The sequence below is a fragment of the Carcharhinus amblyrhynchos genome, chromosome 26 (genome assembly GCF_965287045.1).
Source record: "Carcharhinus amblyrhynchos chromosome 26, sCarAmb.v2.hapA, whole genome shotgun sequence".
Taxonomy (NCBI): Eukaryota; Metazoa; Chordata; class Chondrichthyes; order Carcharhiniformes; family Carcharhinidae; genus Carcharhinus; species Carcharhinus amblyrhynchos.
In genome coordinates, this window is record NC_137349.1 from 23,656,728 (window position 1) to 23,671,548 (window position 14,821).

Consider the following 14,821-nt stretch of genomic DNA (forward strand, 5'->3'; position numbering starts at 1 on the left):
AAACGTCTGTGCTAACATGCTTCCCAGTTATAGGGACTGAAGAATTTTACTATGCATTCATTCCTCAATTGAGAGGTTATTATTTTTGATGTTCACAAATAAGATTAGAATTCTGACAGCACAAAACAATTTAAGTATCTAGAAATAGTAGCCCGTTTCTTCAAAAAGTCACTTCACTAAGAATACTTACCATCTGAAATTTCACCCTGGCCTAAACTGCTGGCCACAAAGAAGCCAGACATCTGCTGCAGTCTGTAGGGTACCACAGCAAACACAAACTGAGCCAGTCTGCTGAGATGTTTCTTTCCAGTGGCCCACTGTCTTACTGTGCACACCTTCACATCAGTTGGTTTCACTTCTTCCACACATCCAGAGAAAGTAGTCCAAGTTGACAATTGCCAAACCATGCTAAACTACAAAGAAAAACAAATTTTTAAGCAAACTTGGAATTTTAGAGGAGAAATTTAATTCAGTGGAATTCATCACTCCTCACCAAATTAGTTGGGAAGTCACACAACACCAAGTTATAGTCCAACAGGTTTGTTTGAACTCATCAGCTGAAGGAACAACACTCCAAAAGCTTGCAATTTCAAATAAACCTGTTGGTCTATAACCTGGTGTGGGGTGACCTCTCATCTTGTCCAATACCAGCATCTCTACATCACAGCCACCAAACAGTTGCAAAAATATTTGGCAAGATATCAACAAGCCTTTATGTTAAGGCCAAAAGTGATCAGCTTCCTGTAGGAAGAGCCATGAAGACACTACAACTTAAACCAGTTTTGTCGACTGCATACACTGTCCAATGGGACTTAAATAGGTAACAATCAGAATGATGAATCCTCCTTTGCTAGTTAGTAAGCATTAATCTAAGATGTTGTATTAATTCAGCAGCTTTTAAGCACTTTAAAAAGCCTGATAGTATGAAATTCCAAGAACCTAATTTTAAGATAGAAAATAATGCTTCCAATGAAAGAAAGACCTCTTTAGAGGCAGGATGTTAAGAGACACACGCAAAAGTGAAAATTAACTTTACAATCTAGTTACATAATTTTTCTGACGAATGCGATTTATTCCCAGCCAAAACGACACAGCGAGGCGGTAGCTAACTGCAGGACATGGATACGGGATAATTTGGGGGATGGGTGAAATTGGCAAAACTTCGAGTTAGTGGTAATAGTACAGACCGGACTTTCACATACCAGGTATTTTAACGGCCCGAGCTGAGACATTCTGCCAATGAAAGTCGCTGAACATTTCTCCTAAAGACAAAAAATCCAAATCAGTAAAAAAATTAGGAAGAAATGCTTGTGGCTCATCTCATTAAAACACTACACAATCCCCCTAGCCTTCGAGTCTTCACACTCAACGTTACTACAGACTGCAACTTCTTTTGAGCACATCACGTACAGACAAAAACTACAACTCTCCACTCTGAACGGAGCATTTTCACGAATAAACCGGCCACAGCTGCTTTAACCCCAACAGCCCACGTGAGCCGTGGGAACCACTGATCAGTCTTAAAGGGGCAGGCAGCATTTTCAAATTGGAGACTTTCTCTCTCCCCTCATTTTCCCTCCTACGGCCCTGGCTCAAATGGCAGCAATCTCACCTGACTTCAACATACAAATCTAGGTTGGCACTGCTGGTGTCACATCATAGAACTCTCCCAGTATCTGACAATAAATCTGTCTTCTCTCAAGAATGGATAAAACAAAATCCGTTTTGAAGATAGGCAGGGACCTTAAGAAAGTCACCCTAGCCAGTGTTTTATCAAATTGGCTATCAGGTCAGCATGCCGTACTTAATATGCAACAAGTGTACACTTGTGTTCTGAGTGGTCAGAGCGCAGGTGGCACAGTGGTTAGCTCTGCTGCCTCACAGTGCCAGGGACATAGGTTCAATTCCTGGCTTGGGTCACTGTGCAAAGTCTGTACATTCTCCACGTGTCAGTGTGGGTTTCCTCCAGGTGCTCCAGTTTCTTCCCACAGTTCAAAAAACATGTTAGGTGCATTAGCTGTACTAAACTCTCGCTCTGTGTACCTGAACGTTGGAGTGTGGCAAATAGGCAATTTTCACAGTAACTTCATTACAGTGTTAATGTAAGCCTGTTTGTGACAAATAAATAAACTTTAATTTGACACTTAGTTCACAAAGTTAAATCATAAAACTTACATTTTTATGTGAAAAATTTTTAAAGATCCTGAATATATAGTATACTCAGGGGGCATTGCAGGATAGTTGCTAAGAGGATGTTTCCTCTTGTGGGAGATTCTAGAACCAGAAGACATATTCTCAGTGTGATAACCCCCACGCTGACCTGCAGTCCCAGGCAGGAACTAGTGTGTGTACGTTACAGTAGTGGTTTTACTATGCATCAGTAATCAATGATGTTCATTTCCAGTTGTGCTTCCTGAGTTACACTAAGAATAAGTGGTCACCCATTGACGAGACAGAGTAAGGAAAAAGATAGAGAATCTGGTGAAATGAAAATAATTTCCCCCTCAATGTCAACGAAACGAAGGAGATAGTCATCGACTTCAGGAAGATAGTGGAGGACATGCCCCTGTCTATATCAATTGGGATGAAGTAGAAATCGTTGAGAGCTTCAGGTTTTTAGCAACAACCTGTCCTGATCCCTCAATGCAGAGGCAGACTCTACAGTTATAGAGTCATAGAGGTTTACAACTTGTCTATGCTGCCCTTTTTTTTAAATGCCTAAGCTAATCCCAATTATCTGCATTTGGCCCATATTTCTCCATACTCATCTTACCCATGTAACTGTCTAAATGCTTTTTAAAAGACAAAATTGTACCCGCCTCTACCACTACCTCTGGCAGCTTGTTCCAGACATTCACCACCCTCTGCATGAAAAAATTGCCCCACTGGACATTTTTGTACCTCTCCCCTCGCACCTTAAACCTTGCCTTCCAGTTTTAAACTCCCCGATATCTTTGAGAAAAGATATCAACTATCTAGCTGATCTATACCCCTCATTATTTTAAAGACCTCTGTAAGATAACGCCTCAACTTTCTATACTCCAGAGAAAAATGTCCTGATCTATCCAGCCTCTCCTTATAACTCAAACCATCAAGTCCTGGTAGTTTCCTAGTAAATCTTTTCTGCACTCTTTCTAGTTTAAGGAAGACTAAGGAAATTTGGCATGTCTGCTACGGCTCTCACCAATCTTTACAGATGCACCATAGAAAATGTTCTTTCTGGTTGTATCACAGCTTAGTATGGCTCCTCCTCTGTCTGAGACCACAAGAAACTACAAAGCAAATGAAGCCCAGTCCATCACACAAACCAGCCTCCAGCCATTAACCCTGGCTACACTTCCCGCTGCTGCCTCCTTGAACCGCTGCAGTCCATGAGGTGTAAATACATCCACATTGCCGTTAGAGAGGGAATTCCAGGATTTTGGGCCCAGTGACAATGAAGGAAAAGCAATATATTTCCAAGTCAGCATAGTGAATGACTTGGAGGGGTACCTCCAGGTGGTGATGTTCCCAGGTAGCTGCCTCTCTTATCCTTCTAGATGGTAGCGGTCGTGAGTCTGGAAGGTGCTGTCCAAGGAACATTGGTGAGTTCCTGCACTACCTCGTGTAGGTGGTTCACGTGCTGCCATTGCTCACAGTGGTGGAGGTGGAAGGGGTAGCAATTATGTTGGCTGCTTTGTCCTGGATGGTGTCAAATTTCATGAGTGGTGTTGGAGCTGCACCCATCCAGGCAATTGGAGCATATTCTATCACACTTGGGTATTATAAATGGTGGACAGGCTTTGGAAGACTCAGGAGGTGAGTTATGCACTGCAGGTTTCCTAGCCTTTGACCTGCTCCAGTTCTGTCATTATTTATATAAAAACTAGAAGCATAAGTAGGTCATTTGGCCCTTTGAGCCTGCTCCACCATTCATTTTAATCATGGCTGATCATCAGATTCAATATCTTGATCCCCCCTTCCTCCCATTGCCTTTGATCCCTTTAGCCCCAAGAGCTAGATCTAATTTCCTCTTGAAATCACACAACGTTTTGACCTCAGCTACATTCTGTGGTAGTGAATTCCACAGATTCACCACTCTCTGGGTGAAGAAATTCCTCCGCACCTCAGTTCTAAAGGGTTTACCCCTTATTGTCAAACTATAACCCCGCTTTCTGGACTCCCCCACCGTTGGGAACATTCTTTCTGAAGCTACCCTATCTAACCCTGTTAGAATTTTATAAGTTTCTACGAGATCCCCTCTTACTCTTCTACACTCCAGTGAATATAATCCTAATCGACCTAGTCTGTCTGCTAGTCCAGTTCAGTTTCTAGTCAGTGGTCATCCCCAGAATGTTCATTGTGATGGATTCAGCAATGATAGTGCCATTGAATGTCAAGGGGCCTGGTTAGAGTGTCTCTTTTTGGTGATGGTCATTGCCTGGCATATGTGTCATACAGTCATGGAGGAAACTGGAGCACTCGGGAGGAAACCCAATGCAGGCATGGGGAGAATGTGCAGACTCCGCACAGACAATGACCCAAGCCGGGAATTGAACCTGGGTCCCTGGCAGTATGAGGCAGCAGTGCTAACCACTGTGCCACCGTGCCGCTCCCCTGTATGATGTGAATGTTACTTGCCACTTGGCAGCCAAGCCTGGATACTTTATGGATCTTGTTGCATTTGGACATGGACATTTTCACTATCTGAAGAGTCACGAATGGTGCTGACTTTTGTGCAATCATTGGCGAACATCCCCACTTCTGACCTTATAATGGAAAAGGGTCTTTGATGAAGCAGCTGAAGGTGGTTGGGTACAGGACAGTTCCATGAGGAACATCTGCAGAGATATCCTAGAGTTGCGATGATTGATCTCCAATCACCACACCCATTTTCTTTTGTGCCAGGAATGCATCCAAGGATTCTGAAAGAAATGGCGGAGGTGATAGTGGATGCCTTGGTGGTTATTTTCCAAACGTCGCTGGATTCCGGGGAAGTGCCGGAAGATTGGAAAACGGCTAATGTTACGCCGTTGTTTAAGAAGGGTGGCAGGCAAAAGGCAGGGAATTATAGGCTGGTTAGTTTAACGTCTGTTGTAGGTAAAATGTTAGAATCCGTCATCAAGGAGGAAATAGCGAGGCATCTTGAGGAGAATTGCTTGATAGAGCAGACGCAGCACTGTTTCGTTAAGGGGAAGTCGTGTCTGACAAATTTATTGGAGTTCTATGAGGATGTGTCTAGGGCGGTGGATAGAGGAGAGCCGGTGGATGTGGTCTTTCTTGATTTTCAGAAGGCGTTTGACAAGGTACCTCACAAGAGGCTATTGCAGAAGGTAAGGGGGCATGGAGTTGGGGGTAGGGTGTTAGCGTGGATAGAGGATTGGCTGTCAAATAGGAGGCAGAGAGTGGGGGTCAATGGGTGCTATTCGGATTGGCGGTTGGTGACTAGTGGAGTGCCCCAGGGGTCGGTGCTGGGGCCTCAGCTATTTACCATTTATATAGATGATCTGGAGGAGGGAACCGAGTGTATGGTGTCGAAATTTGCTGATGACACCAAGATTGGTGGAACGGCAAATTGCGCGGAGGGTGTGGAGAGTCTGCAGAAGGATCTGGATAGGCTGGGCGAATGGGCCAGGAACTGGCAAATGGAATTTAATGTTGGCAAGTGCGAGGTGGTCCACTTTGGTAAGAATAATGGTAGGAAGGACTATTACTTACGTGGCGAAAAACTGCAGCAGGTGACGGTGCAGAGGGACCTCGGGGTCCTTGTTCATGAGTCGCAAAAACCCAGCCTGCAGGTGCAGCAGGTGGTCAGGAAGGATAATGGGATGCTGGCCTTCATAGCGAGGGGGATTGAATATAAAAGTAGGGAGGTCTTGCTGCAGCTGTATAGGGCATTGGTGAGGCCGCAGCTGGAGTACTGTGTGCAGTTTTGGTCGCCGCACTTATGCAAGGATATTTTGGCCTTGGAGGGAGTGCAGAGGAGGTTTACTAGGCTGATGCCGGAGTTGAGGGGGTTGAGCTATGAGGAGAGGCTGAATAAACTAGGCTTGTACTCGTTAGAGTTTAGAAGAATGAGGGGAGATCTCATTGAGACGTATAAGATGATGAATGGGATGGATAGGATAGAGGTGGAGAGACTCTTCCCGCTCAGAAAGGACAGTAGGACTAGGGGGCACAGCCTCAAGATAAAGGGCGGGTGGTTTAGAACGGAGTTGAGGAGGAACTTCTTCACTCAAAGGGTGGTGAATCTCTGGAATTCTCTGCCCGTTGAAGTGGTGGAGGCTACCTCGCTAAATATTTTTAAGACGCGGGTTGATGGGTTTTTGATAAACGAGGGGATTAAGGGTTATGGGGAGAGGGCGGGAAAGTGGAACTGAGCTACGACATTTCAGCCATGATCTTATTGAATGGCGGGGCAGGCTCGAAGGGCTAGATGGCCTACTCCTGCTCCTATTTCTTATGTTCTTATGTTCTTATGCCCTGGAAAAGCAGCCAACATAATTAAGGAACTAAACTGGGAATCAAGGGTTATGGGGATAAGGCGGGAAAGTGGATTATTTCAGATCAACCATAATCTCATTGAATGGTGGAGCAGACTCAATGGGCAGAATGGCCTATTTCTGTTTTGATGTTTTATTGGTCTTATAATTATTGTTTCCATAACTTCCCCAAGAAGTTAGCAGACACTTGTGCTGGCAATCATGAATTTATTTTATTAATTACATTTTGCCAATTGGATAATTCTGCAGGAAGTCATTGCACTAAGTACATTGTAAAATAATAATTATTTGCAGACTAACAAACCATGTTACTGATGCTCAGTTACCTGCATAGCAGTCTTCCTTAACCGTTGTGCCTTTTGTTTTCTCCCTTTTACCATTGAGTCCCCCAGAGACAAATTCTCATGATCTCTTGTGAAGATTTGCAGAAGTTCATCTGTGAAGCAGATGGAATTCCTTCCTTTGCACTCCAAATTTCCGATTCTTGGCTAGACTCGCTCTATAAGTAGCTGTTCAGTTCATCACCTCCAACCTCCAAGAACTTGCAGTAAACAAACCCAGGCACTACTTATGCTGGGATATTATAAGATTGGTTGATGCATGAACTAGATGTTCAGATGACAAATATGTGAGATAAATTCAACATTTTAACATTCCAGAACACATGAGCAGACTTCTAAAAGGAATGGCAGATGTATTCATTGTAAGGGTTCCATTTTCTTTATATATTTAGAATCCCTCACTACTATTTCTCCAGAATCATTTTTTCCAGTGGGCATTTCCATCTTTCTTAATCTATCCTTGTAGAATTGTTTCTGTTGCTTTCTACAAAGAGGCCCAGACCAATGCTGTGGGAACCCAGGTTCGAATCCCACCATGGCAAATAATGAAATTTAAATTTAATAAAAATTTGAAATTAAAAGTCTAATGATGACCATGTACCCATTGTCGATTGTTGTGAAAAAAACCTTCATCAGATTCGTTAATGACTTTTAGGGAGGGAAATCTGCTGTCCTTACCTGGTCTGGCCTACATGTGACTCTAGGCCCACAGCAATGTGGTTGACTCTTAAACTGCCCTCAGGGATGGGTGGTAAGTGTTGGCCCAGCCAATGATATGCATATTGAAGGTGTTTACTTTGAGAGGTGAACTTAGAGGGTCACAGAGTGATTCTGTGAAAGATCTGCTGTGGAGCTGAGGGTGACTTTTTCTACTTGGCACATGCATGAACACACATTCAATGCTGTCTCCACACTTAAAGACTGCAGGCAGTGTCCACACCCAAATTCTTCCTTCTTTGCTGTGTTTACATTTTGGTTTAAAAAAAGGGGAAATTTGAAAGAAAAGTACAATTTAGGCAACACCCATAATCAAAACAAATTTAATGTCTGAGGCTATGTACCAAGTAACTGTTAAAGAACTTGTTATGTAGGCCCGTCATCTATATTTATGAGTTTTCTAGCCAAGAAGTGCTGACTTGCACTGAATCAATAAACCGCTCACTGTCTCTGCACGCTTGCGTGATTGAAATTGAACCCAAAATCCAAAATGGTTGCTTGCAGACAAACTGCAGTGTAGTTCGTGGTTCACAGAGATAGTTGAACTGTGTTCATGGATCATACAGTACATCGATTAGTCAGCCACCGGACATTCTTGATGAATTTTAAAAAATCATGCACAGCATTCTCGAGCCTCTGCCAGCTATCTCAATGAGTGATGTGATGAACTGCAGTGCTCTGCAAGTGATGCATCAATGATCTGATTTCTATAGCTGCGTATTGCTGACTTTTCTGTGACGGATGCCTCCACTGCAACACTCCCCCCCCCCCGCCGGCCCTGGCCACCCACCCCTACAATGAACCTTATCAGCATATATATATAGACAACTACTCCAACCTTAACAGGACAAAACCAGGCCTCAACAAAGAGTGGCTGGAGATCAGTTTGCAGCATTTTGTGCATCTTGGGTAAAGCTTCTTGTCACATGAAGCTGATGGGATACAGAAAAATCCAGTAATAGTTGAGTTACATCTTGGATACAAGTTGAAAGATAACAGTGGGTGCAGTAAGTGCAATGAAACCCAGTCCAAACCAACCTCCCATCCATTGACTCCATCTACAGTTCCCGCTGCATCGGAAAAGCAGCCAGCATAATCAAGGGCCCATGCACCCCGAACATTCTCTCTTCCACCTTCTTACATTGGAAATGAGATACAAATGTCTGAGGTCATGCATCTACTGGCTCAAGAACAGCTTCTTCCCTGCTGCCATCAGACTTTTGAATGCAGTTACCATTTATTAAGTTGATCTTTCTCTACACCCTAGCTATGACTGTAACATTACATTCTACACCCTCTCCTTTTCTTCTCTATGTATGGTATGCTTTACGCAGCTCACAAGAATCAGTACTTTTCACTGTATACTAATACATGTGACAATAATAAATAAGTTGAAACTCTGCCCTCATATTTTCTTAGACTTTTTAAGGGGAAACCATCATTTGACAGGTTTGTAACAATTTGGAAAATCGAACAAATGTACTAGGAGGGTGTCTTTCTGCTTTGGGGGAAATGTAGATCTTGACTATTGTGTTATTGGGAATGCAAAGATGTTTGACAGACACTGACAAGGTCAATTAATTTAACAAATAAGCTGATGAACCTCATTTCATTGTCCACCTCACTCAAAGCGGAGGACTCAAAACAATCACTCTGTCAGGGCGATGCTTTATTTCATATATGTGTCTCATCAGAATAAACAGTTGAGCAGTCTGTGTGCTCCAGAATGCTCTTTAGTTGGCTATATTGTTTAACTGGGAGGGTCACCTTATTTGTTGTCTTACTCTGTCCCAGTTCAGAATTCAAGAATTGAGGCGGTATACCTAGGGGCACCATATCAATCTTTCTTAAGTGAACCTCTGCTTTGGCAAGTCACTAATGAGTTGTGGCTGGTGAGCTATTCCAGTAGTATCAGATTTTCCTTATGAATATTGTATTATGTTAATTTTAAAAATATGTGGAGCACTACAGAGAATGGCAAATGGGAGATATTTTAATGTTTGAGTGAAGAATTTGTTGACTAAGTGGGAAACACTGATTTAACCACCCTTCATTGTTATTGATGTTAATGTCTGGTGATCTTGTTTCTCAGTATATCTAATTTGTAGTTGGAGCTTATCCTGTGTCAGGACTGTCAGTTGGACCGGCCTTTCACTAATGAACAAGTCAGCAGTGGACAGGTTTATTGTTCATGTAGGACATGCTGCCTGCTGGATTATTTTTCATATAAGGTCACATTTCAGTTCATTAGAAGCACAGGTTTGCTATTGGAAGCTATCTTTAGTTCTGGGCCTGAGAAAATAGTGCGTTTGAAGACTAACATTTGTAATATACAATGGGATAGTAAAATGATGCCGTGACTCATGACTAACAGACATGTTTGCTTCTCTGCAAAAACCTAATACTGTGCACGGAATTGTACAATACTGCTTTGAAGTTCTATATAAATCTTTTGTTTATTAGCCTGAAGTTTCTATGTCGAAATTGCATTGCACGTTCAGTAACAAGGGCCGGAATTCTCTGGTTTCAGATGCCCTGCTACTCTGCAGGCGAGAACAGAGAATTTGGCACTCAGCCAAATCGCCATTCGTGGCAGTGGGACCAAATAATCCAGCCATGGGCAAGATTGGAGAATTCAGGGCCAAGGCCTGTAAGGTCAATTGAGAAAGAAATAAGTTTTGATCTTTGCGTTAGATTTTAATTAGCATTTATCTGACGATTACACATTATTTTGGCTGGAGAAGTATAATGGATGTGCAACTGCACCACCATATCCATCTGCTAAGGATAGATATGGGTGAATGTAAAACGTCTCACTGAACATCTGCTGTTATGTTGACAAGTTTTTAATTGTTGTAAGAATAATGTTTATAATAACTTGAAACTTTAGCACTGTAAGGACAGCTTGATCAAATAGGGTGGTATGGTGACACAGTGGTTAGCACTGCTCCCTCACTGTGCCAGGAACCCAGGTTCAATCCTAGCCTTGGGTCACTGTCAGTGTGGAGTTTGCACATTCTCCCCTTGTCTGTGTGGGTTTCCTCCGGGTACTCTGGTTTCCTCCCACACTCTCAAGGTTTGGCCATGCTAAATTGACCCTAATGTCAGGAGGATTAGCAGGGTAGATGTATAGGAGTGGGGCCTGAGTAGGATTTTGGTCAGTGCAGACTCGATGGGCCAAATGGTCTTCTTTTGTACTGTGGGGATTCTATGATTCTAAGCAGAAAATCAGGAAGGTACTGGTTTAAACTATGTATAGTTGGTGATTGTCTTTTTACTACCACGCCCAGAGATCTCGGTCAGGCTGAGAAAGAAGGTGTGTTTTTTTTGCTTTCCCCCAAGGAAATGAAAGATCACTGAGAAATGGCAATTCATGGAAGCCCAGCCTTTTGTCATAACCTCACCATAATTCACCATAACCCAGCCCCAGTAATGAGGAATGTGGGCATTGCTGGCAAGGCCAGCATTTGTTACCTGTCCCTAAACTCCTGTGATAAGTTGCCACCATTCCCATTGATTTTAATCAGACTAAGGCTTCTTGATATACACTCAATCAAATGCTTCACTGATGTCAAGGGCAGTCAACATCACCTCACCTCTTGCAATTGAGCTCTTTTGCCAAAGTTTAGATCAAGGCTGTAATAAGGTCAGGAGCCTATTAGTTATTATTTATTATTGTTACAAGTAGGCTTACATTAACACTGCAATGAAGTTACTGTGAAAATCTCCCAGTCACCACACTCCGATGCCTGTTCAGGTACACTGAGGGAGAATTTAGCAAGGCCAATGTACCTAACTAGCACGTCTTTCCTACTGTGGGGGGAAACCCAATCAGACACAGGGAAAACAGGCAAACTCCACACAGACAGTGACCCAAGCTGGGAATTGAACCCAGGTCCCTGGCACTGTGAGGTGGCAGTGCTAACCACTGTGCTACCATACTGTGCCCTGGCAGAACGAAAACTGAGGTCAGTGAGTAGGCTTGTGCTGTGCACATGCCACTTATTAGGACTATCGATGACAACTTTCACATTGCGGATGGTCAAAAATAAGTTGATGGAATGGCAATTGGCTGCATTGCATTTTTGTAAACTGGACTTGTTTTTGTAAACTGGACTTACCTGGACAATGTTCCAAGTTATTGGATATATGCAGTGTTGTCGCTGCACTGCTTTGTTAGGAGCACAGTTGGATCTGAAGCACAAGTTGTTGGACCGATGTGCTAGGTCACATGTATCTTATAAAGACGGATTGTTGACTGACTCAGGTAGTTACTCAAAACTAGTTCATTTACACTATGTACAATACATGCAAGGTAGACTACGAAATAGATATGTCTCCTTTGAGTGCTGCCTGTCTGCCATACAGAATACTTGGCACATGTCTACTGATATCACTTGTTAACATACCTGTTCTATTAATCCATTACATAAGAACATAAGAATTATGAGCAGGAGTAGGCCATCTGGCCCCTTGAGCCTGCTCACCATTCAATAAGATCCATTATTATGTTCCTTGACCATATCCATTTTCTATTACTCTGTTCTTTGTAGCTAATGTGTGGCATCTTGCTGCTTTTGGTTTAATTCTCTTGTATGCAAGTTAACAGTAATAAAGGCAAAATATTACAGATATCGGAATATATAACAAAAACAAAAAATGTTGGAGAAACTCAACAGGTCTGCCAGCATCTATGGAGAGAGAATAGAGCCAAGACTTTGAGTGAGCTCTGATGAAGTTTAAAGTTTATTTATTAATGTCACAAGTAGGCTTACATTAACATGGAATGAAGTTAGTTTGAAAATACCCTTGTCGCCACATTCCGATGCCCGTTCAGGTACACCGAAGGAGAATTTTAGCATGGTCAATGCATGACTTTTGGACTGTGGGAGGAACCAGTGCACCTGGAGGAAACCCACGCAGGCACGGGGAAAATGTGAAGACTCTGCACAGTGACCCAAAGCTGGGAATTGAACCCGGGTCCTTAAGTGCTGTGGGGCAGTCATGATGAAGTCATCCTGACTCAAAACGTTGGCTCTATTCTCTCTCTGCAGATGCCTGTTGAGTTTCTCCAGTTTTTTCTGTTTGTAATAATGACACTTTCCTGGATGAGAATCTGCATTTCATTATAATTCTTCAATCTGTTTAGTTAAATAATTGCCCTCTTGACATCAGACCCAGATTTCCTGTATTATAGAGGACGGTGCATGATTTGGATTTCCCACTGACAGCAGCTTGCCATGAATAATGGAAAATCTATGGTAATAACAAGTCAAACAAATGGAGGGTGATGTTCATTCAGTGCTCAGTAAAATCTGGGTCAATCTCCCAATTAGGGGAAAGTACATATCTCATAACTCAAGCTCAACAATTAGAGCAATAGCAACCAGCACCTTCCAAGTTCTCATGTGCGCCTCTGAACGAGAGCTGTTCAGCTGAATTTACTCAATCCATGGGTATTGACAGATTCCTTTATGTCATCTGATATATGTGGGCAGTGGATCAATGCTCAGTCTCCAGTGACAGATTCAGGGTAGCAATTATCTTCAAAGCATTTCTCTTTTGTTCAATTTACAGTCATGTTAAATGCATTTCTGTTGACCGGGGGCTCAACTGCAGAACAAATTGGCTGCAATAGAGGTGGCTGTTTGCTGACGTCAGATGACACCTCTATTATCCTGGTGGGGAAATTTGGTGTTACAGCATTTCCAAGGAGGTCTTCTTTGTGATATAGAAAATTCCTTAGTGATCTATCACATTAACGATCAGGGAGAGTTCACTCCCAAATAACGTTATCCATTGGTTGCATGAAAGCTTGTTGTTATGGACAGGAGAGGGTTTAATTTGATGTCTCTTCTCACCACACGACCATTAGCAGAAAGGTGTTTGACTTTGACTTCCCTCTTTATAAGCAAGAACAAAGAATAAAGAAAATTACAGCACTAGAACAGGCCCTTTGGCCCTCCAAGCCTGCAATGACCATACTGCCTGACCGAACTAAAACTTTCTATCCTTCCGGGGACCATATTCTTCTATTCCCATTCTATTCATTTACTTTTCAAGATGCCCCTTAAAAGTCACTACCATATCTGTTCCACCTCCTCTCCTGGCAATGAGTTCCAGGCACTCACCACCATCTGTGTAAAAGATCTGGCTTGTATATCTCCTTTAAACCTTGCCCCTCGCACCTTAAACCTGTGGCCCCCTAATAATTGACTCTTCCATCCTGGGAAAAAGCTTTTGACTATCCACTCTGTCCATGCCTCTCATAATCTTGCAGACTTCTATCAGGTCGCTCCTCAACCTCTGTTGTTGCAGTGAGAACAAATTAAGTTTTTCCAACCTTTCCTCATAGCTAATACCGGGCAACATCCTGGTAAATCTTTTCTGTACCCTCTCCAAAGCCTTCACATCCTTCTGGTAGAGTGGCGACCAGAATTGAACACTATATTCCAAGTGCGGCTTAATTAAGCTTCTATAAAGCTGCAACAGAATTTTTAAACTCAGTGCCCCAGATAATGAAGGCAAGCATGCCGTATGCCTTCTTGACTACCTTCTCCATCTGCCTGGCCACTTTCAGTAACCTGTGTACCTGTACACCCAGATCGTTTTGCCTATCAATACTCTTAAGGGTTCTGCCATTTACTGTATATTTCTTATCTATATTAGACCTTTCAAAATCCATTATCTCACATTTGTCCAGATTAGCCTATTTTTCAAACTCTCAGTTTTGAGTGTGATCCAATTATCAACATCTTTTCTTTCAAACTCAAGATTGGGTAAACTCAGAGGGCTAGTTTATTAGCACACATGATAGGAGGGGTGCAGTATAGCCTTTTCCACTCTTGTAATAAAACAGGGTACAGAAAGAAAGGTTTACAGGGCAAAGACCACAGAATAAAGAATTAGTGGACCATAATTTCTGGGCACCCCACTGTTGGACTTGGGGGATACCCCAAATATGTGATGGGAGGAATCCCGCTCGGAGGTCCGCAGATAAGTATGTAGAAACATAGAAAATAGGAGCAGGAGTAGGCCATTTATCCTTTTGAGTCTGCTCTGCAGGTTGAAGACTGATGCTGGATAATTCACTTTTCCAGTAGAGATGATAGGGCATCTGTAGGTACATACAGATGAATTAGTTTTGCAGGCAATGGTTTCGTAGTTCAGAAGCCCCAGGAGGGCCAGACATTCTCCTGTACAGAACCGTTTTTCTGAGTTACTGCATGCTGAATGGAAATCATTGAATGGCAGTATGGGAAGACAAGTAACTGCCAGGTA